General features: G+C 39.0%; 1 protein-coding gene and 1 long non-coding RNA gene across 3 annotated transcripts in view; both read left to right on the top strand.

Moving 5' to 3' along the window:
• LOC110395948 overlaps nt 1-21564 on the top strand; it is a 36256-nt gene extending 14692 nt beyond the window's left edge. Inside the window, exon 3 of the long non-coding RNA XR_002436704.1 lies at nt 20749-21564. This is a non-coding gene — a long non-coding RNA (uncharacterized LOC110395948). The remainder of the gene's footprint in view (nt 1-20748) is intronic.
• SLC35F1 (solute carrier family 35 member F1) overlaps nt 1-26649 on the top strand; it is a 259103-nt gene that overhangs the window by 39474 nt on the left and 192980 nt on the right. The gene's annotated exons all lie outside the window — the stretch shown is intronic.

The raw sequence follows: 26649 nt of genomic DNA, 5'->3' as shown, positions 1-26649 counted from the left end.
ATCCTGGCAGCAGTCCTGGGCTGGGAGTGCTCTGGTGCCTCCAGGTGCCTCCAACCACACTGCTTTTGACTAGGGTGGTGAGGCAGGTCCTGACTGTTGGGCCTGACCTTGGTGGGCCCTGGCCCCCCAGGAAGCCCACAGCTCAGTGATACCCTGGCAGTGGGCAACAGATGTTGTTACTTCTCCTGGTGCATGTCCCTGCTAACAGAAACGTACTGATAAACCAACTGGTAAGCCTGACAGTGTTTGCTTCACCAGCTACCTTGTCTTAGCACCTCTTTTGCAATGTTTGGGGTATTTTTGGCTCTGGATAATGTTTTTCTGCTTAGAACACGTCTCTTGTTAACAAAATTAGGAAATACGCAGTTCTAGTGGTGGTCTAATTCCTTGTTGATGCCTGTGGGTGCTTCTGAGTTACTGTTTTCAGTAACTTCAGTGTATTTCAGCAGTATCTGAAAGAGGATTTTGTACTCTGTTGCCATAAGATTTGAAAAATAAGGAACTCTTTGTCATGCAACTGGACAAAAGTATGGAGATATGATTTATAATTAGCTTTTTTCTGTAGTTGCCAGCATAAGTACTCATGTGAGTCACTTCTTCAATCCAACGCACAAATGGAATTAGAAAACTACCGTGGATGTTCAGCTTCCTTGCTTGCTGTAATGAAATAGTTTGTTCTTTTTTTTTTTTGCCTTTGAGAGGATTTATCAGAGTACAGATAAAGTGGTTCTTTGGATGTTGTAGTAAAATTGCCTGAGCAGATTATAGGATAATATAGAGACAAGAATGTAATGAAAAGTTCCATTTCTTATTTTCTGATGAATTGTTATTCATCACAGGAGCCGTCCAGCATCTCCATGGATATTCTTGTCCATTTTGCTGAAAGTATATTTCAGATTTGCCTAAGGTTCTGACTCTAAAAACACACAATTTTTCTTTCTTTCTTTTTTTTTTTTTTTTCAGACGGCATTGGTCCATGCTTTATTTCTGGTCAAAAAACACAATAATGATGTGACTTGTTCATCCATAAAAACTTGTACAATTGCACCGAACATCTGCACATAATGAATCCATTCATGCAAAGAAAGCTAAGTGACTTATTTACCGCACTAGATTTGCAAGAATTTCTACTTTTCCACAGGCAACTTCAGAAGTTTCCTGCCACAGAGGGTAAACTCTCAAAACTTATTTGTCTAAAAAGCAAAGAATAGGATAGGTTCTTAAAAAATACCCATCTTGATTTCAGAGTACTAAGTAAATGTTGGCACATTGAAACAAAAGATGAGCAAAACAATATTTGCTGTTGTTACTGAATTTCAGTGATGGCTGCAAAGCAGTGTGTACTGCCATTACATCCTGGAGGATGCAGAAGGTGTGATTCAAGTTGAGGTAAAGATTCTTCTGTGTTTGAGTGTTAAAGTGTGTATTGGGTGCCTAAGGTGACTGTTAATCTGTCCTGTAAATCCTAGAGAGCTGTGGTTCAGCTATTTGCCAGTGTAGGCTTAATTCAGTTGCCTAAATGTAAGTATGTAACGGTTTTTGAGATATACAAGAGAATCTTAGACATCTACGTGGACTGGTAGGTGTTACAAAAGCTTTCAGTAGACCCACTCCGTGCCCTTTTGGACAGGCAGTTGGGAGCTAGGATGGATCTTCTAGTACATATGGCTCCAGACAGTTACGTTTAGTGATGTATCTGTGCCCTGCCTTTATGACAGGTGGATTGTACTATAGATGTTGAGTTAAGCATCAACTGAATCACCCTCTAGACTCATTTAACTGAGTAGGTCTGCATTAATTATTGTCTTAGTTTCAGCTGGGACTGAATTGTTTTCTTCAGAGTGTTCAGCGGGCACATTGCTGGCTCATATTCAGCTGATAGTCCATCAATACACCAAGGTCCCTTTCCATCAGGCTGCTTTCCATATGAATGTATATAACAAGTGATATCATAACTGTCATCCTTTTCTCTATCATGGTAAACAGATTTATTTCAACCTAAGAGTTCTACTTTGTTTTTTTCAATTCTCTCTCCATCCCTATCATAGTGAATGACTGTGTGGTGCTGAGCCACATGCCACGCTAAGCCACAACAGTTATAATGGGAGTGTATACAACCAGTGCCTTTGTGGACACCTGTGTGTAAACAACTACAAATGACTTACCCACTGAGCTGAATCCTGAATCCAATTTCTGTATACATTGCATTGCTACATGTGTATTCTAATTTATACATAGTAGAAGAGGGTCTTGATAAAGGATTTGAGGCAAAGCTGCTGTAGTGACCACTTAAATCAGTGGAAGGGGGATTGGCAGATAGACATACATATTCTAGATCGATGAAGTGTTTGGATACAGCCTCAGTGTGACAGACCCAAGAGAGTGCGAACATGCATCAGGCCTCCTGTATGTCATTATGGGGTGTTAAATGTGACCGGGATGCAGTTAATTTGTACGAAAATGATTGGTAAAGCCATAAAGGTGGATGATTTGGGGCAGAATTACTTAACTTCTGCTGATTTGTTTCTATATTTGTTTGTGAGTGTATTAAAGCCATCAGAACAGCTTCCAGACTGCCAGAATTCTAGGCTCTTTTATCAAAGCTACCAGTATTTTTTTAGTTTGAACAAAACTGTTAGCATGGCGACTTGTGAAATAGGAACATTAAAACAGAAGGATAAGAAAATGACTGCTCTATCTGCCCTTGTAGGGTCAGTCTTTCTCATTTCAGTGATTTCCTGGTTTGAATAGCTTCTACAGCCTTCCTCGCTGGTCTAGGGAAAACCTCTGTCTCGATTTGACTTCTAATGGTCCCCTGATCTCCTCCCCATCTGTTTCTTACTTTTTCCTTTCCCATAGGAAAGCTTCCCCTGGCGAGTACTGTCTTTTGCTTTCAGGGAAAGAACACATCCCTTCTCCCACCAGTGACTTCCATTACCTGCGGCAGCTGGATGCAGACAGGCAAAGATGCTCTCTTTCTTCAGCCCACTTGCAGATAGCACGGCAGCCTTATAAAGTACTCCTGCAGGAAACTATGTAAATAAAACAGGTGCCATTCATCACAGACCTAACAGGTGCAAAGAAGAATATAGAGGAACCAATGGAGAAGTCATGGTATTTTATGGGCAAGTATAGCAAGAATGATTAGACAAAAGCTTGGAATAGAAGTAGGAGGAAAAAGCAGGAAGAGAGTAGATAGCATGAATCAGGATGTTATTTTGAATTCAAATGACTGAAAATCATAAGCGGGCCAGGGGAGATAGGGACTAAGCTGAAGCCTAGAATTTGGGAATTGCTGTAGATGTAGATGAGAGCAAAAACAGTAAACAGGACAACTGTGAAATTGCTGGGAACAGCTAAAAGACAGGAGAAGTAAAACATAAATTTTCACTGTTAAAATATACCTTACAAATGATAGGAAAAAGGAATATTGGTATAGAAACAGGCTGCCCAGGGAGGAGGTGGAGGAGTCACCATCCCTGGAGGTGGTCAAGAAAAGCGTCAATGTTGCACTGGGTAACATGGCTTACAGCAGTCACAGACATAGGTTTATGGTTGGACTAAATTATCTTATTGGTCTTTCCGGTCTTAATGATTCTATGATTCTGTGAATATGAGAAGCAGTGGAGAAGGTAGATTAGGGTTAAAAACAGAAGTTTGGAGGAGGTATGAGGACCCAGTAGTCTGGTATTTTAAATGCAGCTCCTCTGGTTATATTGAATCAGTGTGGTAATTCCTTCACTTAGTTGGCAGCAAAGTTAGTTGATTTAAGACTGTATTTCTCCAGCGTTTATTAACAAAAGTCTGTTCCTGCTGAGTACCATTAATGTTTATTGAAGTCAGTGTCTCAGGAGACTGGGCTAAAAAAGGACAAGGAAAAAGACTTTTATGTTCTGACAGAGCTACCCTCAAGGCATGAATGGACAGTACAACACTGAGCTCTGTAGTAAGAACTAAGGGAAGGTGGAAATTATTTTTTTCTTGCAAAGTTGTTTGTTTTTTCTGTAGTTGCAATAGGCTATTAAGTCCTGTACGGAATGTGCAGTTTTCTGTATTGTATAGTTCTGTAATTGTATGATTTTGAACATATAGGCAATTTATTTAATTTATATTTGTTTTGCATTGTAAGTACTTGTACTCTTGCTTTTTCAAAGTCCATGCACGGATTTTTCGCAAACTGACCATGAGTTTTGTTACTTTGAGAATGAGGTTTTGGTGAAAGGAATCAGTTACTTTTTTGCTATAGTGGTCCTGTTAACTGCCTTGCGCTGCTGTAGTTCAATGTACAACTTTTATATAGAGTGCAGTGAAACAGGAATGAAATCAAGATAACCTTCAGAATGGCATAGTTAGGAACACTTAGTACACAAGTGTCCCAAGAGGCTAGGCTGACAATGGCCTTAAGATTCCAGCGGAGAACAGTGATTTCAGAAGCATCAGTTTTTGCAGTTCATCTCAAATGCCCCATAAAGTCAGTCCACCTTCATGTATCTCAAAATGGACACCCTGAGCCACCAGGCATTATCCTATTATGCTGAGTCCAGGGTCACAAAGGTTATTTGCAGCTTGGAAATTCACATCAGAAATAGGAAAACTGGGTCAGAAAATGCTTAAGGGATTACTGTTTCATGAGATTGAGGCATTGGTATTGTAAACATTTTTTTTTTCGGAGTTTTTTGTTTTTCTTCTGCGTGGGAGATGATGACTAGAAAGAATGATCAATTGTAAATTCAGGCAGAATGGAATTAAGTATCAATATCAATGAGAAATGTACTCTTTTAAGCCAGGATAATGCAAAATCAACCTAAACTTCTCTATGTTTCAAGTACCTTTGGAAGGTTTTATTTTATTACCTTTGTGAGCTGAGAAACACTTGTTAAATTTCCAAATTCTAGTGGGAGGGTTACCATTGCGCTTGAGATTAGCAAAAGTTTTGAGGATTCATCAGCATGAAGGTGGATACCTGTGTTTGAGCTCCTCTCTAGACTCTTCCTTATAGTCAGTGCAGAGAAGGCATCCATGATTTCAATGCATTTAATGCTAAATTGAATGGGAAAAAAAATGATTTAATGAATTGTTCCTTAAAACTACCTCCTTATTGCCACCAAGTTTAGCAGGTGTTTCAAAATAGCTCATGTAGTTGTCTCTCCCTTGTCTGACGTTTAGCAAGAAAATATTCTAAAATTTGGGAACTCAACAGCCAATGCAACATCTGCTGCTGATTTTTATCTGCTTTATAATAAAAGGGAGATGAGAGGGGAATGGCGGAAGAAGCTTGAACTGCTCAGCTCTGTTCACTTATTCTGTATTAAAATGTGTATATAAATATATATGTAATGTATATATAAATATTTGCTAAGCCGCTCTCCATCATCTTTTAGCAGTTGTGGCTAACAGAGAATGTCCTTGTGGACTGGAGACTGGCAAATGTGATTCCCATCTTTAAAAAGGGCCAGAAAGATGATCCTGGTAGCTACAGACCTATCAGTCTCACCTTAGTGCCAGGGAATGTTATGGAACAGATAATCTCAGGAGCCATCGTGGATCAATTAAAGGTCAACCAGGCCCAGTCAGCATGGGTTTATGAATGGCAGATCCTGTTTGACAAACCTGATTTTTTTCTGTGACAAGGTGACCCACTTAGTGGATGAAGGTAAGGCTGTCAATGTGGTCTACCTGGACTTCAGTAAGGCCTTTGACACTGTCCCCTACAATATCCTTGTGGAGAAGCTGGCTGCCCATGGTTTGGGTGGGCATATGCTCTGCTGGGTGAAACACTGGCTGGATGGCGAGGCCCAGAGAGTTGTGGTCAATGGAGTTAAATCCAGTTTGGCGGCCAGTCATGAGCGGTGTCCCTCAGGGCTTGGTACTGGGGCCTCTTCTATTCAACATCTTTACTAATGATCTTGATGAGGGGCTTGAGAGCACCCTCAGTAAGTTTGCAGATGACACCAAGTTGGGAGGAAGTATTGATCTGCGGGAGGGCAGGAAGGAACAACGGAGGGACCTGGATAGACGGATCAACGAGCCAAGGTGAACTGTATGAGTTTCAATAGGGCTAAGTGTTGGGTCCTGCACTTTGGTCACAACAACCCCAGGCAACCCTACAGGCTTGGGGAGGAGTGGCTGGAAAGCTGCCTGATGGAAAGGGACCTTGGTGTGCTGATGGACAGTCAGCTGAATATGAGCCAGCGGTGTGCCCAGGTGGCCAAGAAGGCCAATGGCATCCTGGCTTGTATCGGGAATGGTGTGGTAAGCATGACTAGGGAAGTAATCCTGCCCCTGTACTCGGCATTGGTGAGGCCCCATCTCAAGTACTGTGTTCAGTTTTGGGCACCTCAGTACAGAAAGGAGTTGCTACGAGGAGCATCTAAAGGAACTGGGGCTGTTTAGCCTGGGGAAGAGGAAGCTGAAGGGAGACCTCATTGCCCTCCCCAAATACCTGAAAGGTGATTGCAGTGAGAGTGGGGCTGGTCTCTTCTCACTGGTGACAGGACAAGGGGAAATGGCCTTGAGTTGTGCCAGGGGAGGTTGGATATCAGGAAAAACTTCATTCCAGAAAGGGTTGTTAACCACTGGAACAGGGAGGTGGTTGAGTCACCATCCCTGAATGTGTTTAAAAACCATTTGGATGTGGTGCTCAGGGACGTGATTTTGTGGTGGATTGTTAGAGTTAGGTTTGTATGGTTAGGTTGTGGTTGGACTTGATGATCTTGAAGGTCTTTTCCAACCTGAGCAATTCTATGATTCTATATACACGTGCCTTCCACCTTTTCTGATTGTGCATAGATAAAATGGAATGCTAACAATGGAGAGATTTCTCAGCATCCTCTAAAGCACTAGTGTATTTTATCTGTGGTGACATGGGTGAGCCATGACTCATTAGTCCTATTTTTGGATCTAGGTTAAGAGAACTTCTGTTTGTTATTTAAAATAAAATATGTTTTGAGAGTAACACAAAGATAATCTTCCTCAATTGAAGTCTTCTAATTATTCATGTGTAATGGATTTGAGGACACCTGAAGTCCTTGTGCAATATCTATATAAGGGCTCAGAGCTAGGGGAAAGTATGTCAGGAGTCACAACTCGGGACTTATTTTCAGTATAAAAAAGTGGCAATTTTGAACACCTCTATGCTTAGTATTAGTGCTTAAGGCAATTATCAATAAATCCATACATGAAATCAATTTTGTGACATAGATATATGTTTACTTCGTTAGCTTGCTATTCTGGAGTTAAATATGCTGTACTCTTTGCAAACAGTAAAGCTCAAAGAATGAAATACTGTTGCATATTTGTGAAATTCTGTGGATGAAAAACAAAATTTAATGCTTCTGACTTCCATACATTACAAGGTCTTATTAATATCCCCTCCAGCAATGAAAGAAAATATTAAATGTAAGTGAAGGTGAAGGCAATTAAGTACATAATGTTAGAACTTAACTGGCTTCTTTGCCTGCCAGTGATGAACTCAAATCAGGGATGTACCAATAGAAGCAACTTCTTTTTGGAAGAAACTTATTAGATCATAGAGATACTATGTTGAAAGGAACATGTGACCATTTTTAGTCCAATCTGCTGCACAAAATCAAACTTACTTCAAAGTAATAGCAGATTGCTCATGGCCTTGTCTAGTTAAGATCAGAAAAGATATAAAAGTGGAGAATGCACAGCCTTTTAGGGCAACCTGTTCTAGGGCATAAACAGATCTGTGTTGATTGGTTTATAAAACTTGTATATTCTTCATTTTAGTTGTGTGAAATTTGTGCACTACCATTAACTAGTTCTGCTGTTTGGTGCAAATATTTCATGCAGCAGAGACTTTTGGCTGTTGTTTTCGAAGTTTACTTCTGTAAGTCAGCAGCTAGAAGGACAGAGCCTTTTTCCCTCCAGTTAAACTTGCAAACTTTATATGTAAAAACTAAAATATTAATACATTTGCTCTGAAAAGAGGAGAGTGGCTTTTCATGTACATGACTAAGCTGGATTCCCACTTAGTACTGTTTGAATGCAATCTACAGTGATGAGAAATTGCATATAATTCCCTAGAGATGTGAAATTGTATCATTTAACTGTGCTAGCATGAATAAAACAACTTTGGCAGTTGTTTAGTGTAAAACAAAGTTCTCAGAGCCTGAACAGTCTTTTATGCTATTTTAAATTAATTTGTGAGCTCCCATGATCTTGGTGATCTCCTAGTTCTGCCAACCTGATGCCAAATCAGGTGAAAAAGCAGATTCTCAAAGAAAATGAGATATTGCCTATGATCTAAGCTTTCTCTGGATCTGTTATCTATCAGTTAAGCTTGGGGGACACAACACTGAAGACTATATTGTGAGCAGGAAATGTTTTATACTAGGGGGACTTCTTAATATCACTCGTTACATCCGCAGTAGAGATGAGCATATGGGCTGTCTGTAGGTTTTCAAATCACTGCTCTTCCATCTCCTCCAAACCTAATTTGCCATGAGAATAGCTTAAAGCTGAGGGAATTCAGAGCTAAAACATAGAATCAGTACAAAATTTTGTCTCTGGACCTGTACACAAACATTTACTTTACTGTTCAGTACAGAATTAGAGCAACTAATTTCCCAAGCTCCTTATTTTACCTAAACCAGCCTGTTCTCTCAGGAGTATCCATCTTTCTCAAATCTTTGTGATTATGCCCTTTTAGAAACGATTTGTTCATTAGTACAGCAGTAATCATGAAAATAGGTCACAGCCTCTTTGGAGTTAAGCTGTTATGTCCCCACAGAGAACAGCACTTAAATATCAATGGTGTAGCCGGGAAAACTCAGCAGTTATTTCCCTGTTTTCTGCAATTCAATGAGGAGTTGTTCGATGCAGACCCTGTTGCACTCCAGATGAATGGCGGTGATTGTGAGAAAATGATCTCCTATCAATGCAAGATGTCACAGTGGGAACAAAGACTAGTTCTTACCATGATGGGATGAGCTCACTCAAATCCCTGATTTGGGTGACTTTGATGCTTGTCCAGGTGCCAATTTTTCCATAAATGACGTACCAGAAAAAAACTTGTAAGAATGTTAAACAGGACAGTGTTAAACTGATTCATGGCTTCTGTATCAAGGTCATATTGGGTGAGATGTCATATAATTACCCTTTTGTGCCCCATTTCCTGGGGAACCACCACCCTGTCAACAGTTGGAGCTTTTGTGGTGCTAAAATCTTTCATATTAAATTTACCATCACAAGCAAAAAAGCACAGACTTGCTTTTTGAAATTCCCAGACTGCTTCAGTTTATACTTACATAAATGTTTAAAATTTATCAGTTTAATTCAAACTAGCATTACCTCTCAATTTTCTCAACTTTGCGTTTTCATCTTGGGATTTTGGTGTGCAGTCAGTGAGTTCCTAGGATGACTCACTTCCTGATCTGTCATTTCTCTGTTTGCAGTGCCCATTCATATATCAAAAATGGGACACACCAGACCATAATGACTTCTCTGTTTGATGAGCAGTCATGAATGCTCCGATAACTGGAAGTTATGTGTAAATTATTTGGTAGGATATACAGTAGGATAGCAAAACCCACTAAAAGGAAGTAAGCATGCTAGTTTGCCTCTCTTTTCCATAGTATTTCATGTTGTCTTCCTAACTACATTAATATGCCTGTTCTCTTAGTCCATTATCTCTTTGCCAGATAACTGCCCTTTGTCCATGTTCCTTCCTTAAGAAGGCATTTGGAAAGTTAGGCAGCAAGGCCTGATTTATTTATTAAAAAAAAAAAAGCATGTCATGCTCATTACTGTAACAACCCATCACCCCAAACATTTTCCCTTGTAATCTCATGTATATGGCATGCAGAAGAGGGCCCTGTGGGTGCTAATTCTGCTCTCTTGAACAAGCTTGTCTTCCCTTTTCATCGTGTAGAAGGAGCCCTTGTGTGGGAAAGGGAGAGGAGTGCAGAAACATTTATTGTATATCCCGCTAGAATAAAATGTACATTGCATGAGCAGTGGGATCAAAGGTCATTGAAAACATAAAAGAAGTAGTATAAAATTAAAAGGTTGTTGGGAAGGTTGTTGTTGTTGTTGAGTGTGTGTGCGAAGTTTCAAAAGAATAGGAAATGAATTCCCTGAAGAAACAAGAAAATATGCAGAACTGCGTTTGGAATTGCCTGACATTCTTCAGGGAGTAAAAATTTTTCTTCTGTATACTGCTTTAGAATTGCTAAAACTCCTAAATTTTCTGATTTTACTGAAGAATGTATTTTAGTATATATTACTAAGGCTGCTCCAGAAGTAATGCCTCCTATTTTATATTATTGGCCCACAATGTCAGAGGTGGTTGTTGGTGGTATGACAGTAGAGGCTGAACCTTCTCACCAATATTCCATTATATTCTATTGTGGTGTGACAGATGGTAGCAGAGTGGCAGTCTGACAAATTGGGGTCTGACATGGAAGTGCATATGAAGCAAAGGTGTGTCATTGAATTTCTCCATATGGAAAAAAAAAAATAGCACCCACTGACATTCTTCAGTGCTCACTGAATGTTTATGGAGACCAAATGGTGGATGTGAGTACAGTGAGGCAGTGGATGATGCGTTCCAGCAGTGGTGAGCAGTTTCAGTGACATAAAAGACAAGCCACTTTCCGGATGGCCACGCACAGCTGTCACATCATGAAATGAAGAGAGTCTCAATCAGCTCATCTGTGCAAATAGGCAAATTACAACCAGGAACTGTGTATGGAGCTGAATATCGGCTTCAATGAGTTGGAAATGATGATGGGAATGTTGGAATATCGCAAAGTTTGCACCAGATGGGGCCCCCAAATGCTTAAACAGGAACAGAAAGAACACCGTATACAAGTTTGTTAGGAATTATTGAACCAATATAAGGCTGAACGTGACAGTTTCCTAGACCGCATCTTTACTGGTGATGAGACATGGTGTCACAACTATGTCCTATTAAGTGGGATAGGAAAGGGGTCTTCCTTCTGGATTTCCTGGAATTTGGACAAACCATCAACCCTGATTGCTATATTGTGACACTGACTAAGCTGAAGGCTTGAACTTCTAGTGTCAGGTGAGAGGAGAAGACAGCATTTCTCTTGCAGCATGATAATGCCAGGCCCCATTCTAGTTTGAAAACTGGAGCACATTGTCAGTCTTGGCTGTGGCTGCCACACCCAATGTATAGTCTGGATTTGGTGCCTTCTGACTTTGATCTGTTTGAGCCAACAAAAGATGGACTGCATGGACAACATCTTCCTAGCAATAATGCCATCATTGCAGCTGTGAGAGAGTGGGTCTCCTCAGCTGGTGATGATTTTTTGTGAGTGCAGCATGCAGGCCCTTGTATGTTCACGGTGAAAAAGCATCGCTAATGGTAGTGGCTATGTTGAAAAAATAGTGTTGTGTAGCTGAGAATCTGCTCTATGAGTTGATGTTATTGTGCTCTTTGTAGCTGTTGTATTCTCCATGGAAATAAATAGGAGGCATTACTTTTAGAGTGACCTATGTACATTATGATGTCAATTATAAGCAGGTTTACTGAAGTAAGAAAACCAAGGTGACTTGCTGGAAAAGATTAAAAAAAAGTACCAACAAGGTAGTTTTCTATAAATACAGAATAAAAATTCTGTAAAATTAGTCTAGATTAAAAAAAATCAAAAGCAGATTCCTTGCAGGTTCAGAAGAACAGTATTGGAAAGATGGGGTGCATTTTGAATATGACAAGGAAGATTCAGAAGGAGAAAAATCACTAAATTTCATTTACGTCTGCTGTGTTTTCCTCTCTTTTAAAAGCTACTTTGAGGTATTGTTTGCATTTGCATACAGTGGATGTGTGGCCAATGAAGTAAGTGCTACTGGAAGTCTGACTATGTCATTCATTTCTGGAATATGTTTTTGGTTACAGTAAAAGATCATTCTTTATTTTTCCTACCTTTCATTAACTCTTGATTGTAAAGTAGTTTTGTGTTGTCTTTAGCCTTTACCTCATGAACTTTTCTGAAGATACTCAGATGAATCTGAAGATTAATAATTTTGGAAGGTTTGTCAACAATTGTGGTAGTCACCACCATAACTGAGAAACCCATAAGACTGTGCAGTATTGCTTTTCTTTATAATTATTCCAGAGATGCACATCTCTTCTAGTTATCAGGTAGGATAGATGAAATTTGACATCTGTCATGGTATCAGCACAGACTTGTGATGTCTGGCAGTGGAGCATTACCTTTGGAACAGCCTTGTTTTTTTTAAAAAAAAAAAAAGAGCAAAAATTGCAGCACACATATAGAGTACGTCCCCCTGGCCCCTTCCCCCTGCACTTGCAAAGCTTCAGGTCATAAACATAGCTTGCTGGCTGCCAAGTCCCTTAGCAGCAGTAGAGCTTGGTGTGTTATCAGCTAATGAAATCCATCTGATTTCTTGCTTGCATGTTAGCTCTGCTGGTGAACTTGTCCTTTAGTGATGCAGAATTTCAGAATCAGTAGTACGTCAAAAGCATAACAGTAAGTGTAGAGGGCTCTTCTAAATAATAGTGGCTTACACAATACTGTGAGCTCTTACTAATTACACTTCCCTCATTCATCAACAGTGTGCTTTAGTGTTAGTCTCAATGTGAAAATGGTGCTATTTTAGCCCAGTGATGTTATTTTAGTGCTCTTCTGTAGAAGGTACTCATTGACTAAGGTGCTTGAAATCAAACCTTTTATGAAGCTGTTGTAGTCTAAGAAGAAATGAGAGATGTGAGCCACAGCAGGAAACAAGTGGCTACTTGCACTCTGAAATTCAAGGCCAAGCACAATTAAAATACAGAAGTAGGTAAGTTGCTGTGCTGAATTCAGAGCTGATAGATTAAGTGGCACAAAATTCATGTTATTAAGAGGATGTAAGTGTGTCTGACTGAGACTGAAGAAGTATAAATGATTCTGAGAAAGAGGTCTTAATTAGAGAAATCTAAGTGATGATAGGACAGTTTTAAGCACCAATCATGGATAAGTTTAGCTTGGACAATGATTTGTAGAAGTTATCTAGAGTAGCTGGGGGAGAACTACTTCACTGATGTGTTTATCTTGGTTGCTTTTACACTGGAAGCATCCTTCCCATTTTTCTTTCAGTGCGGAGTGCTGTGTCCTAGGTCTGATGCTGCATACATGGCGTATAGAAGATACTGAGTGCTGAGTATTCTCCATCCCACATCTACCTTCTCCAGTGGCTAACTGTCCTTCCATATGTGCAGGACGCATGAGTGAAGAGAGCTAATGCTCTGCCTTCAGGCATTCCTTTGATAGCAGAAAAGCACAATGTGCTACTCATGTCATGCATTTTCCTTTTGTGAAAGCAGCAGAGCTAGGCATGGTAGAGCAGAGCAGCAAAACTGCTGCATTAGATATGAAAAAGGTGCTTACACATGGCTGTGTAGTTCATGGAGAGAGACTACTGCAATTTTGGTAGAGTTGCTGGACACTTTAAAAAATGACAAATTCGAAGAAGTTCCATCTGTTTGAAATGGAAGATGTATGAGATACCCTCCTCAATTTTTAGATCTCTGAGTAAATAGTATCAGATTATTACCTCTTGAAAAATTGAACCTTACTGTTATGCTCTAATGTTGCAGAATATCTTAGCGCATTCTGTAATTCATAATAAAACCAAGACTATACATATGTAGGTTGTTCTGAAAGTAATGCCTCCTATTTATTTCCATGGAAATTGCAACAGATACAAAGAGCAAATTCTCAGCTACAAACCACTATTTTTCTATGAATCTCAGTGACTGCCATTTCTTCCCGATGGAGGAATTCAATGACACATCTTTACTTCAGATGCACTTCCATATCAGACACCATTTTGTCAGACTGCCTCTCTGCTGCCACCTACATACATAAGATTTCTCTGAATGCTAGGAAGTGTTTCTACACCATCATGTTCACTAATAAAAGCCAGTGATACAGACTGTAGTATCATCCAATGAGAGCCCAGAGAGCGTAAAACTGCTGAGACTTTGCTGTCAATATTTTCATATTGATTGTGTGACCTTAGTTGTGGTTTTCAAAGCTTTGCGCTCACAGAGGCCCTTTGACACAATGATTTTTTTCTAACATCATACAGTTCTTGCTTTTCTCTGCTTTTTTAAATGCATTAATTACAGAATATTGGAGTCAATAAAGTAGTTCTCCTTTTTGTTTAAATATGCCAGGTGAGACATCTACACTGTTGTTTCTACCCCAGTGCCCTTTTGGTTCTAGTTTCTTCAGAACTACTTGAAACTCATGTGTAGTTGTTATTAATACAATTAATTTTTTCTACTTGGTTGGTTGCCTAAGTTCTGCTGCCTCGTGATATCAGCACTTGATTAAAATCAGATTTGTTCATACTAAAGCAAAGAACAGTGAAGAGGTGATTCTGTTCCAGAGAAACACATACTTATATATGGATCACTGATGCATTTCATCCATTTGGCATGAGTTGTTTTGGGGAATGGAAAGAATGCTTCAACTGCTCTTCAGTGAAAACAGCAAAAACAAAAGGAACCTTGGCAAATAAGGATGCTGAATTCTTGTAAATCAGTAGGGTTTTGCCTAAGTGATAAGCTGTACAACATCTCACTGTTTGCATAAAGATGCTATGAAGCAGTGTGCTGCAGTTCAGGTAAAATATTCATTCAAGTATGCATGTTGACATCTATCTGTATGGGGCTGATGCAGACAGCTAGTTTTTGATGCAAAAATATATAATTTGATAGTAATTTTAACATATGTTAAAAGGCTTAAGGAAACCAGAGACTTCTGCTTTGTTTTCCTTCTTTTCCCATATTGCTGTTATTCGGTTATTCCTTTGTTCCTGATTTTTTTGTTTTGTTTTCAGGTCATCTGTAAAGCTCTGTTCCTTTGGCATTTCATTTATTAAAACAAACAAACAAAAAAGAGTTACCATTACAGTTCTTGTCATCTCATCTAGAAAGGTATTTTGAGTGGATCAGATGAGGCTGGAGAACAAGGCATTTCATCTTTGTGACAATTCTATGCTAGTCCTGCCTTGTAAACCTAATCCATCTGCTGGCCCTTGTTAGCATGTTAGTATACATTCTCATTTCATTCAGTTTAGTTTTTTCTTTTTAGTATCTGTCTAGTAGGAAGGCAGAGCAGCAAAACAAGGCATATTTAGCCTTATGATACTTTGTTTGGCAAGCTCAATGGGGATATATGCAGTCCAATATTCATATGAAAGGTTTACCTCCTGTAGAAAAATCTGTAATAACTTTGCCAAGTGTTTTCACAAGCTAGGGAAATAAAGCTGGGACCTTGGAGTAGCTAACTGAGTCTTCTGCTATGCCTGTAGCTTTCCAAAAACTGAAGAAAAGCCTCAGAAGTGTTTTTGTATGTCTTGGGTTTCCCTCAGATCCTTTTGCAGGGGGTTTCTCCCTGAGAAACAGGATCCAGATGGTTTAGGGAAGAGTGATAGCTAGTACCCAAGTCTGACTGTCTTTTCCATTTAGTGTGTCGAAGGACTGTCAAAAAATGCAAATAGAGTTGAAGGAATCATTCACTATTGTGGATAATAAGTGTTGAAAATAATTTGTGGAGATCATCAAAGCAAAAGATACTCAAGAATGATTTAGTGTTTTCATGACTGATTAAAAAAAAAAAAAGGAAAAAAAAAAGAAGGAAGAAGGCTGGAGAGGTTCACTGAATCTGAAATCTTCAAGACTTGGAGAGGAACATGCTTTGTAAATGTTTCCACTTGTGCTGTCCATACTTTGCATACCCTTCGCTCCCACGCTCCCACTTGCCAGATGTACTGGTGGAGGAACCACAGCTGGAAGAGAGAAATTTAGGGAAAAGCAACAAGTAAGATGGCAGAGGCAGACAAGGCAGTCTTCCGTGGTGTCTTATTTAGTGAAAGCACTTTTGTACTTACCCTATTTCTAAGACTGTCCCTACAGTTGAGTCAGAGTTGGTACACTTTCACAAAAGAAACAACAGTGATCTATTTTCCTCTTTTCCACTAGGCTTGGAGAGTGGAAAGGGATGCTGGCTAATATGAGGATGAGGTAGCATCTCTGATAAGGGAAAGAAGGAAGCTAACTGGGCATCATTTAAACACTGGCCTTTGTCATTCAGCTGTGCATGCTTAAATAGCAGTACTGGTCCTCCTCTGCCATAAGTACATCACTGTTTGAGGTAACAGCTGTCGCAGCTAAGTCACTTCTGGGTTTCTGATCTTCTGGTGCAGTCTGATGATGTTTTTCTCAGATTCTGCTTTTCTTATATAGCGTTTGCTTTTTTAGTGTTGGGTTTGTAAGATTTCTGCCATTAAAAATACCTCATTTTATTACACTATGCTAAGCAACAGGATTTGGAGTTCTGTTACTTTTAACAAAGATGTACTTTGTTTTATTCTGTTTCCTGAAGAAATGTGCCTGTTTTGTCACTAAGTTAAGGGCTGAAATTAAAATGGGAAAGTTTTCTCCCATAATACATAAATCAAAATTACAATTTCTTTGATTGCTCAGTTTTCCAATTATTAAAATATTTAAACTGAACATTGATGTCCATGAATAATTGAGTAAGACATGCTAGAATTAGGCAAAAGGAGCATTTGTAGAATTTTAATGAGTTTTTAAGCAGCTTGTGGGTGCATGATATTTCTGTATGTGTTTTTGTTTTTTTAAATGAGAAGTACTGAGTAGACATTGTACCATGTAGCAATGTAGCTGTTTCTAACTGGCCTTCAGTAGGTAGCAATCCTCTATTAGACAAAAACAACATCCAGGATATAGGCTTGTTTTCCTTCAGCTGTTAGAATGGCTTCTTGGCTTTCCTCCACCATTAATGTGATATGCAAGGCAGCTGTAGCAACTCTGACTTGACTGAAGTGGATTCGGGTGTTAAGGTCATTAGAAGATGATGATCCAGAAAGCTCTGGAGAAGCTGACTCACATTCATGAAAAAGTAAGAACTGAATGGCTAGGTTCCCAGTATGCCTAAATGTATGTGCGTAGGTGGAAAAAATCCAGTACTTAGCTGCCTACCAGGTGCCTATGTGATCAGAGCACCCATCTAAGAGGCTTAGGGTCTGCATTTGGGGTAAGAGAAACAGAGGGAACCCCTTTCTGTTTTACTGGAATGTATCCTGCCTGTTGATTAGTCTCTTGGGAAAGCAGGGCCACCAAAAAGCCCACAGAAGAAGGCTGCTTCTGTGGTTTGGGCTGTTTGTTGGGATGGAGGAGCTGAGATCAGCATCTGTTCTTAGTTCTGCTGTTTAGAAAATGTCTCCTGCTTCATCTTACACCTACTACATGATCATGCTATACATGCTGATTATAAAATACTTTCATAAAAGTATTTTAGAATCTACAAACTTGCTTTATAAACTACAAGTTTAACTCGATTATCTCTCTGAATAGCCGTTTCTAATAAGATGCCGTGAATACAAAACATTTTTACAGGGATTTTCCCCTTTCACCCGAAGACTGAAGTGTACTGATCATTTATGAAACTGAAGAAAAGATGACTTATTGAAATTAACACTATGTGTTCTGCTTTTTGAGAATAACTTTAGAATTGTGGAGGTAATTTATGGACTCAGCTATAACTAGACATCAGCAAATTCAGGTCACATCATAGCTGAACTAAAAAACTTTGTGGAGACTCTTGTGTCTTTTCGTCACCAAAAAAAAATGAAGACATTATTGGCAAATCAATCTTTTAAGAAGTCCTCATTCTGTTTTGTTCAGTTTTGCTCCTTTGAGAAAGTCATTTTATATGAATTGAGAACAGCCTGTGAGGTCCCTGTAGAGAGTTAAGCCATTCATCTAGCATCAGGCATGAAGAAAAAATGCTGTCTTGTTTTCATTGTTTAGTTCTGAAAATCACTGAATCTGAACTGAGAAAATGAAATCCTTTTCTCCCTCCCATGAGTTCTGGATGTACTTTAGCCAGGTGTGAGCTTTGTAGGACAAAACCCCCCGAGAGCGTGGCTGGTCTTGGTAGTTGGCATTCTCCTCCACATGTGTGTGCCTGTGGGAATGCAGCCTGCTCCCTCTCCCAGTTTCACCATTGTTCCTCCCCTGGCAGCAGCCAGTCATCCCCAGGCTGGTGAGGGAGAAGCAGGTGGGGCCAGACATTGGCCGGGTTCTTCCCACACATCCTGCAAGGCTGGGAAGGCGAACCCATGCTTGGAAAAGCTGTTGTGCTCTCACTTGGTGAATAAACCTCTGCTTCTGCTTGTTCTCAGGCCTCCTCCCTTTTCCATTAAAGCAGTCGGTTGTTTTCTTGTATAGGCTGGTGATGCTGGAGCTCAGTAAATGCAGCTACTGGAGAGTTTTCTTCAGACTGATTCTGGGACACATTCATAGATGGTGCTCGTGCAGTAGTGAAAATGAGAGATCTGGATAGTTGAGAGCCAGCATAGGGAGCTAGCAAATGTGGATGGGAATGATGAACAAAATGTTGCCTTGGTGAGGGATGATGTTAAGGATTGGGCTTTTCAGTTTTACAGCCTACACTATTTAAAGCTAATCTATACTCTTTAACCCAGAGATGTCTGTCTTCTCTCCATTTACTGGAAAAATGACTGCAGTCTGTGTAAATGTTTTCATAAAGTTACTGTGCTGGCAAAAAGGGGTTAGCATACCTCTCCCCCAGATATCCCATTCCTCAGTCTCACTTGTGAAACATTTTCTTAAAGATACATTAAGTGATTTCTATATTTTCTACATATTGGTGTATTCTCCTTCTGTGTAAGATTCCTGGAGTCTGTTTTAAGGCCCTTAATATTTTAATGTTAGAGATATTGTGAAGTGACTGGTAAAGGAGAAATAAAAGTTTTCCGTTGTTTTGTTCTAATGTTCAGGCCTTCTTTATGCATTTCCTCTATCATTCTTCAAGTTTTCTCAATCTAAGTATCCAGGTTCTTAGTATGTTCTCTAATAGCTTTTCTGCTAAGTTGTTTGATTTCTCCTACTTTCACTAATGGAACAAAGAGTCTCCCTTTTTAATAAAAATTCTCTTCCTTCAGCTACTCCCCAAACCAAAAGCTAACAACATACTTTCTTAGGCAAAATCAGAGGCAGCAGCAATTATATTTTTTTGAAAATAACAACAAAAAGTGAGAGATTTAAAGGAACAGTTGATCCAATTGTGTTTTTGTGACAAATCTGAACTAAAAATAGACTTCTAGTTTGTTTTCAAGCATTATACTATGCTAGTGTTAGAATTGTTCAAATCTGTGCTACTAAAATGTATGATAAAATACCATTTCTAAGTAGTCTTTTGAAGATATGAAGAGCTTACAGTGTCAAATACTGAAAAGAACAAAAAGAGAACATAATATTCAAAAGATTCTGAAAATAAAATAAATGTTATGCCAACAACGGATCTTAAAGCTACACACAGATTTCCAGAATCTTTATGAATGGGTGCTTTTATTGGCTGCCTGTAAGCATCGTGGAGAAGAATGGGTGAAATGTGACAGGAATTTACCTGCCCTTACGTGTGGAGGATACATGGGTCCCACACACTGCTTGGGTCTGTTACAGTGTTCTTCTCTAGTTTCATTAACACTGATAATATCTTAGCAAGTTTTCAATGAGTCACAACATATGGATCTACAAATAGTAATTTAAAAATAGATATCAATTTAAATCACAAGAATTTGACTGCAGCCAGCGCTCCTGCTGATTGCTTCATGGAGTGTGCTAGGGGTGGCTGACTGTAGTGTGGCTGGCTGCAAGCCTGTGAATCAGAAACATTGCATATAAAGGAGAGCTTTTCTTTCATTTTAAACGCTTTGACTTAATCTTATCTTTGGGGGTTTGGGATATATGCTGAGGCTGTGGGAAACATTACACATTAAAAAAAAAAATCAGTTACAGGTGGAAATGTTTGCACTTTTCATAGCCTTTTGTAAATTGTAGTGAATGTCAGGGTTGGTTTTCAGTGACCTATGCTCAGTGCTGGATGGTTTCTAGCAAGTGGAAATATTCACTCTTGTCCTAGAAAAGTCTTAATTGGCTTGATACAAACTCATCTAAGATGGTTTGCATGTGGGTATTGTGGCCAAGACTGATTTCCCCTGAAGGAAACCTTCCTTATTAAAAAAAAAAAAAAAAAAAAAAAAGACAATTCAAATCTACTGGAATGTAGCCCAGATTATTTATTCTTAAGCTTAAAATGATGTCCTTTCGTAGACACTCAATCTGCATATTTAACTGAGATTCACAGGTCTGTATGTTTGCTGCTAACCATCAAGGAATGCCAAGAGGTGTCCTGGTTTTGTTTTTCTTCATCAGCAACAGCTTTACCAGGAGTATGACTCCGATGCACGTGGCTTTTTTCTACCAAGGGTTTGCTGCCCTTGCCATGGGGGTGAGGCTCCTCCTTCCTGTCAAACAGCCCCTGTCAAATATGAAGCACTACCATGACTTTTTCCTCCTTTTTGGTCTTACTGTCTTCATTTTATTCTCAGAATATGGTGCTGTTCTAGGATCAAATAGTTATCTAAGGAAGGGTTACTTTTTTAATGCTCTCTAAAGGGCAGCACTGTCAATTGTAAAATTTTTTGCAGCCTTCAATGTCTATGATATTTCATTATTTTTAATTTGGTGGCTGTTACTCATTCCCACCCCAAAACAGGAATTGTATTACTTCCAAAATTGCTACTGGGTATCAGGAAATAAAACATCATAACGCTTTTAACTATATACGTATTTGTACCAGACAGGCTGCCAAGCTGCACTATGTAACACATCTTTTCTATCTTTACCTTTAGTGACTGGTGTATCGGGGATCTTGAACCAAAATTTGCTGAAGTAAATGGAAAGGCTCCCATCATCTGTAGTCAATTTAGGGACCAGGCCCAGAATGGCAAAGCTGCTGTTAGAAGATCATTTTTTTTGCAAAATGTAATAATGGGGACATCTGTAGAACTTGTGAAACTGAGTGTAGCTGTCCATAAAATGTCTACATTCTGTAGGTGTGAGGGCCTGGGAATGCTTTGTGCTTCATCCATCTGCTTCTTCATTAGCTCCAGCTTTGAAATAAAATCACACATCTTTAGTAGGCTGGGAACCAGATGACAGTAAGAGTAGAATCTACTATCTGAAATAACCTTGCTGCTGCTTTTTTTTAAAAAATTTTTTGGCTTCTTATGTGCAGTAAATAATTTGCTTGCATTTTCTATTCTTGTGCTATCTCAAGAAAATAGTTTATATACTGTATGTTAGATATAAATACTTTGCATTTCATACTGTCGTAATAGTACAGTATTTACCTTTTCTTTATCCCTGTTGTTTTTTTAAAGATTGACGGACCTGCATCATATAGCTCATTTAATGCCTGATGTACTCTTTGATTACAAACATCATTTCTGTGGTGTGTTTGCAAAGGATTATTTCTTAAATCTATGTCATAAGTATATTGGAAATAAAATGCAAATCGTGGATCACAGACAAATTGGTTCCCAGGTGAATCTTTTAATGATATTGATGAAAATGTTGCTTACTTTACCATTCACTGGAAATAAATCTTAACTGAAACGATCAGCGTTTCTCACAAACACTGTCAGCTCTTAGTTTTCCTCAAAACTGAGGTTACCTTCTCTTCATCTTGATATTGTATGTGCTTACTTATATGTGAGTAGTCCCGGTGCAAGAAAGCATACAGATTGAGATGCATAAATCTTCGCACGATCCAGGCTGAAGCCCTGTTCTGCTGCTGACTGACTGTTCACTGTAAGGGCATGGGAATGCTGTTTCTGACTTTTAATGTGATTTTATTAGATGAACAATTCTTCTTGTGTTTAACTCCTAATTACTAAAAAACACAAGTATCCTAAATACAACATTTGATGAGTAGACTATATTTTTTGTTAATATATACATTTATACCTGATATAAGTTCTCAGACCATCACAAAATAATGAAGGACTCAAAATGCTGACTGTGACTTAGCTCTTTATATCATGGTTTATAGCTTAGGAATAGAATTGTAGAATCATCTATGTTGGAAAAGTCCTTCAAGATCACCAAGTCTAACAGTCAACCTGACCTTCCAAGTCCCATTACTAAACCATGTTCTCAGTGGCAGATCCATACATCTCTTAAATACCTGCAAGGATGGGAACTCCACCACTTCCCTGGGCAGCCTGCTGTGGTGCTTGACCACTGTAAAGAAATTCTGCCAGCTCTGCTCCTCCTCCTTAGGCTCCTCTTAGGTTCTTCTTCCCAAAAATAGTTTACAAACAATGCTATTTAAAACCTCACTGAAAGAGGGGAGAGTAGGGGAAAGGAGGTGGAGCCAAACAACCTTTCTATCACATTTTATGTCACATATTGTTTCAGATGGCTTGACTGTTTGAACTGACAGGTGAAATTGTGGAATTGCTGGTCTTTGACATAGTCTTTTGGCTTTTTCCACTGAAAGTCCAGAGAATGGATCCACTAAAATGTGAGGTTGAGTGGAGCTGGCAGTGAGATATAGGGGACACGCAAGAATTGGGATGCAGTGATAAAGGAGTATATTTGTTTGCTTCCTATTTCCCATTCAGTCATGCAAAATTGTAGCAAGATTACAGGCTTGGCTTTTGAGTAGAAAGCCTCATAATGACAGGCCTCTGAAGTCAGATGAAAATATAGTTTGCTTAGAAAGCATTAAAGGATTGAAAGAAATACAACTGCGCAATTTCTCCCTCCAATTTAAAAAAAAAAAAACAACAACCAATGCTGAACAGAAACCAACCGTAGAAATTTTAAATCTGAAACAGATTTTTTCTTGAAATTACCAATACATGAATATGAGCACATACTGGAAATATCTTTGTAAATGTCATGTCTACTGAGAGTAAAATTCCAAATCTCATTTTATTCCAGCCGTTCTGATGACATTGAAAGAGTAAAAGAACTGGAATAGAAGGTTCCCATTCTCATGATACGTCAAAAGGAACAATTTTGACTCACACTTCTGCCTTGTTGGACAGAGATATGTGGGACTGTTATCTGTAAAGATATATGACACTTACATTCCTTAAACTTTAAATCAGTTAACACCAAGAAAGCACTTTACATAAAAATACGTATAAATGCAGTTTGTCAGGTGCCAGACAAAATCTTCCAAACTGCTGGAATGTGCAGAAAAGCCATGATGGAAATAGAGATTATCTGCTATAACAGATGGATCACAATGGGGAAACTCCATCGACACTTGGAGTTGTTATTTTTTTTCATCTATGAAGTGGAGAAATAGAGCAAGTATTTAAAAAAATGATTAGAAATTTGAGTTCTGATGCTAAGACTTTTTCAAACATTTATTTTTATATATTGTGAATATATCTGTGATTATCTTTAAAGGAGTTAAATTCCAGTGAAAATTTTTCCAGTATACAGAGAATGTCATATTTCCATGGTGAAGATCTCAGGATCAGTGAATACTTGCTGCTAATTTTATGTAGGGTTGGTATCCAAGTCATAATGTTGTTCCTTCCTAAGTTTGTTTTTTTCTAGGTAACTTTAGCATCTTCATAACAGTTTTCCCTGTAGGCTAAGCTAGAAATGCATAAGCATGTAAAGGTCACAAATAGCATCTTTGCAGAGCATTGTTTCTATCAGTAAACCTGATGCAGAATTGTTTTTCGGGTTAAGAGGAGTACAGCGCTAAAAGCAAATGATGTGATTCATTCTTACCCTGATATTTGTAATTCTCACTATGATCAGCAGGTCAGTTCCGCTTTTGGCCTTCTCTAGGCAACGCACACACACTTAGTACTGTGTCTCTTTTATTCCTGTGTCTTCTCATTTTTAGGCCAAGTGTTTTTTTCATAACACTGCATTCTAAGAAAGCACGTACTTCTTGAGTAAATGTGTATATTCTGCCAGTGGCAGGTTCTCCTGGTTCCCACTGCCCAGACACTTAAAATAATTTGTCAGAAGCTGCAGCTTCTTGGAGACCACCAGTAAAATTTACATGAAATTATTTTGTCCTAATTACTGTATGGAGACTCTTTCCCTATTTATCACATTTTTGGCTGATTAATTTCAGAGAAGCAACCACAAAATGCTAGGTGTGATAGAAGTTATCAAAGATAACTGGAGCAGTGTCAGCTGAGCTGTTCAGTGTGAGATGTCACAGAAATGGATTAATGCAGCCTGTTTGTTTGGGAGGGGATTGCCAAGCAGATGTGTGATGGATGGCTGCTCAGCAATCAGATTACATATCCATACAGAGCTGTCCTACTATTCTTGCCACCCATGTTGTCAATCTGAGGAAAAACATTTCAGTGTAGTACTTTGAAGGAAAGCCTACCCAGGGATCTGTTAAAATTGCTGCCCAGGAGGGTAGCTAAAAGTCAGAACACATCTTCATGAAAATGACACATGGATGTTAAAGCAAGATTTTCTATGTGGTTTGAGGATACTTGGAGACAAATTTCCTGTAAGGCTTAAAATTTTTGTCTGTTTGTTTGCCTGCCTTCCTTCTTCTGTAACCTTCTCCTGTCTTCTACTCCCCAGTCATCTTTATATTCAAAACTGGTGAAGCTCACACTTTTGTTTCCATGAAAATCTTGGAGGATGCATTCCTATCCCTGCTGCCATCCACAGTCAGAATCTTGCATTGTCTGCAGACTTTGAAGCTGAACTAAATCCCAGGATCTCAATACTTTAACACTTTGACTAAATGAGAATTCAAGTGACTTTTAAATGGAATTTCAGAGTCCTTAAGTGATGCTGTAAAGCTTTATAATGTTTCAGTACCAGGTTCTCTCGTTAAAATCTCAAGGTAAGCCATTGCCAAGTGACCAGGCAGGCTAATTAAGAGCCTTATAATTGATACTGATACTTTTGAATGTATGACTAAAAAGCTTTTAAATGTTTCTAAATTTTTGGAATCTTCTAAACTTCCTGAAGATTGTCATTTTGTATTGGAGTTAGTGTCCTGTCTAACATTAGCCACAGTATCACTGTTGACTCAGACTTTGCATGCATTTATTGAGCTACAAAACTGACTCATGGACCTGTAGCAGGTTCAAAAGCAGATTTTGGGGTTCCTCTTGCAAAGAGCAGTGATCCTGAATTAGCTGAGTGATTTTGGTTCATGAAAGCTCCTGCATTCAGTGGCACAAAGAGATCGAAGTTGCAGAGTTCACAGAAATGCCTGTTCTACAGTTTTCTTGTTTCTGTAGGCCACAGTGGACTATGTTGCGTTTAGTGGAAACAGAGGATGGGGCCATAAAAAATTGACCAAAGTTCTTAAGTGGTGTCTTTTTCCTTTTTCTTTTTTGCATTCAGTGCTTTAATTTCATAGTCTCTGGTGTCTGTTGCTGTCTGCCTTAGCTCTAAAAAGTTCAGCCCTGCAGCCAGCTTTATACACTGCAGAAATCTGGGAGCACCTGAAGAGTGGAGATCTCTGGAAGCCCCCTGCTTCCAGGCAGAACCTGAAGTCTCCTCATGCACTGCATCTACCAGAGTCAGACTGCATTTGTATTTTCTTCCTTATCTCTCCTTTTTTTATCTCTGCAAAAAGGTGCTGTTAGGCAACTGTGTTACTAAAGATTTGGATTATGGGTCATGAAGAGTTGCACTTTAGGTATGAAGTTTGTTGATCTGTAGCAATAAATTGTTTTCCCTATAGCTTCGGTATCTAGGTGATTGCTTTTAAACTGTGTGTTCTTTACAAAACCTTTTTACTACTTGTACTTCTGCATGTGCAGGACAGGATGTGCACTGCTTGTTCCTGACAGGTACGTAGTAATTACAGACAGCAGAGGATGAAAAGGGCTCTTTATCGCATAACCTGGCTTCCCTAAAAACTGTGTGCCAGCAGCATTTTATTGGCAAGATTAAATGTCAGGCATCTTGCTTTAGAACTGATTCCTGCTGTGTTTTGATGAATGCTTGTACTTTCCCAGCATACAATAAGAGGGCTTGGAGTACACCAGTGCTTTAAAAAATAATACTTTAAACAGTGTGTGGTATCATGAGACTTCTGTCATCTTTGCAGTATGGCCCATATCAACTGAGAACATCGCTGCCTTTACAACAGTATGAAATTAGCTTGAGTTCTACAAAATAAAGCCTTGTGTTCTCTGCTCAGAACAATAACATTTGCAGTAAAGAGCAGTTCTGAAAATACATGGCCTCATCTGTCTCTTGAACATAGTGATAGAGTTATTTCCACATAACTAGCTGTAAACTAAGTTTGCAAAGTGCAGTCTTCTGTGATGTGAGCATAAGACACAGGAAAAATCCAAGGTGTAGGATTGAACTTTTGATTCTTTTTTCATGTTGCAAATGCCAATCAATCAAAAGTGGATTCATAAAAAAACTGTTTCTCCCTTTCCAGTACTGTAAGGGTTCTGGTGCTCGGTGTGCACTCCCATCCAAAAGATCCCTTGATTTCTTCCCCTATCCATCCCCATCCATTCCTGAGACTCAGAGAACTAATGATTGGTTTGCATCATTTTTAGTACTCAGGTGAGAATATAAATGACAAGGTTCACTTTAGTTCCACCCTTGACGTTGTAAATTTTTGTCAGACTGCAGTAAAGATGCTTTAACTGTAAAGACATACAATTGCATCAATTTTCCAAGTGCTTTGCTGGAAAATACGTGCATCCTAAACTTGTTTATACTGTTTCCAAAGGTCAATTAGAAGAGCCACTGTAAGAAGGTATAATGCC

Source organism: Numida meleagris, chromosome 3, assembly GCF_002078875.1.
Source record: "Numida meleagris isolate 19003 breed g44 Domestic line chromosome 3, NumMel1.0, whole genome shotgun sequence".
Lineage (NCBI taxonomy): Eukaryota > Metazoa > Chordata > Aves > Galliformes > Numididae > Numida > Numida meleagris.
Note: the sequence above shows the minus strand (reverse complement) of the source record. Positions and strands in the feature narration are given on the sequence as shown.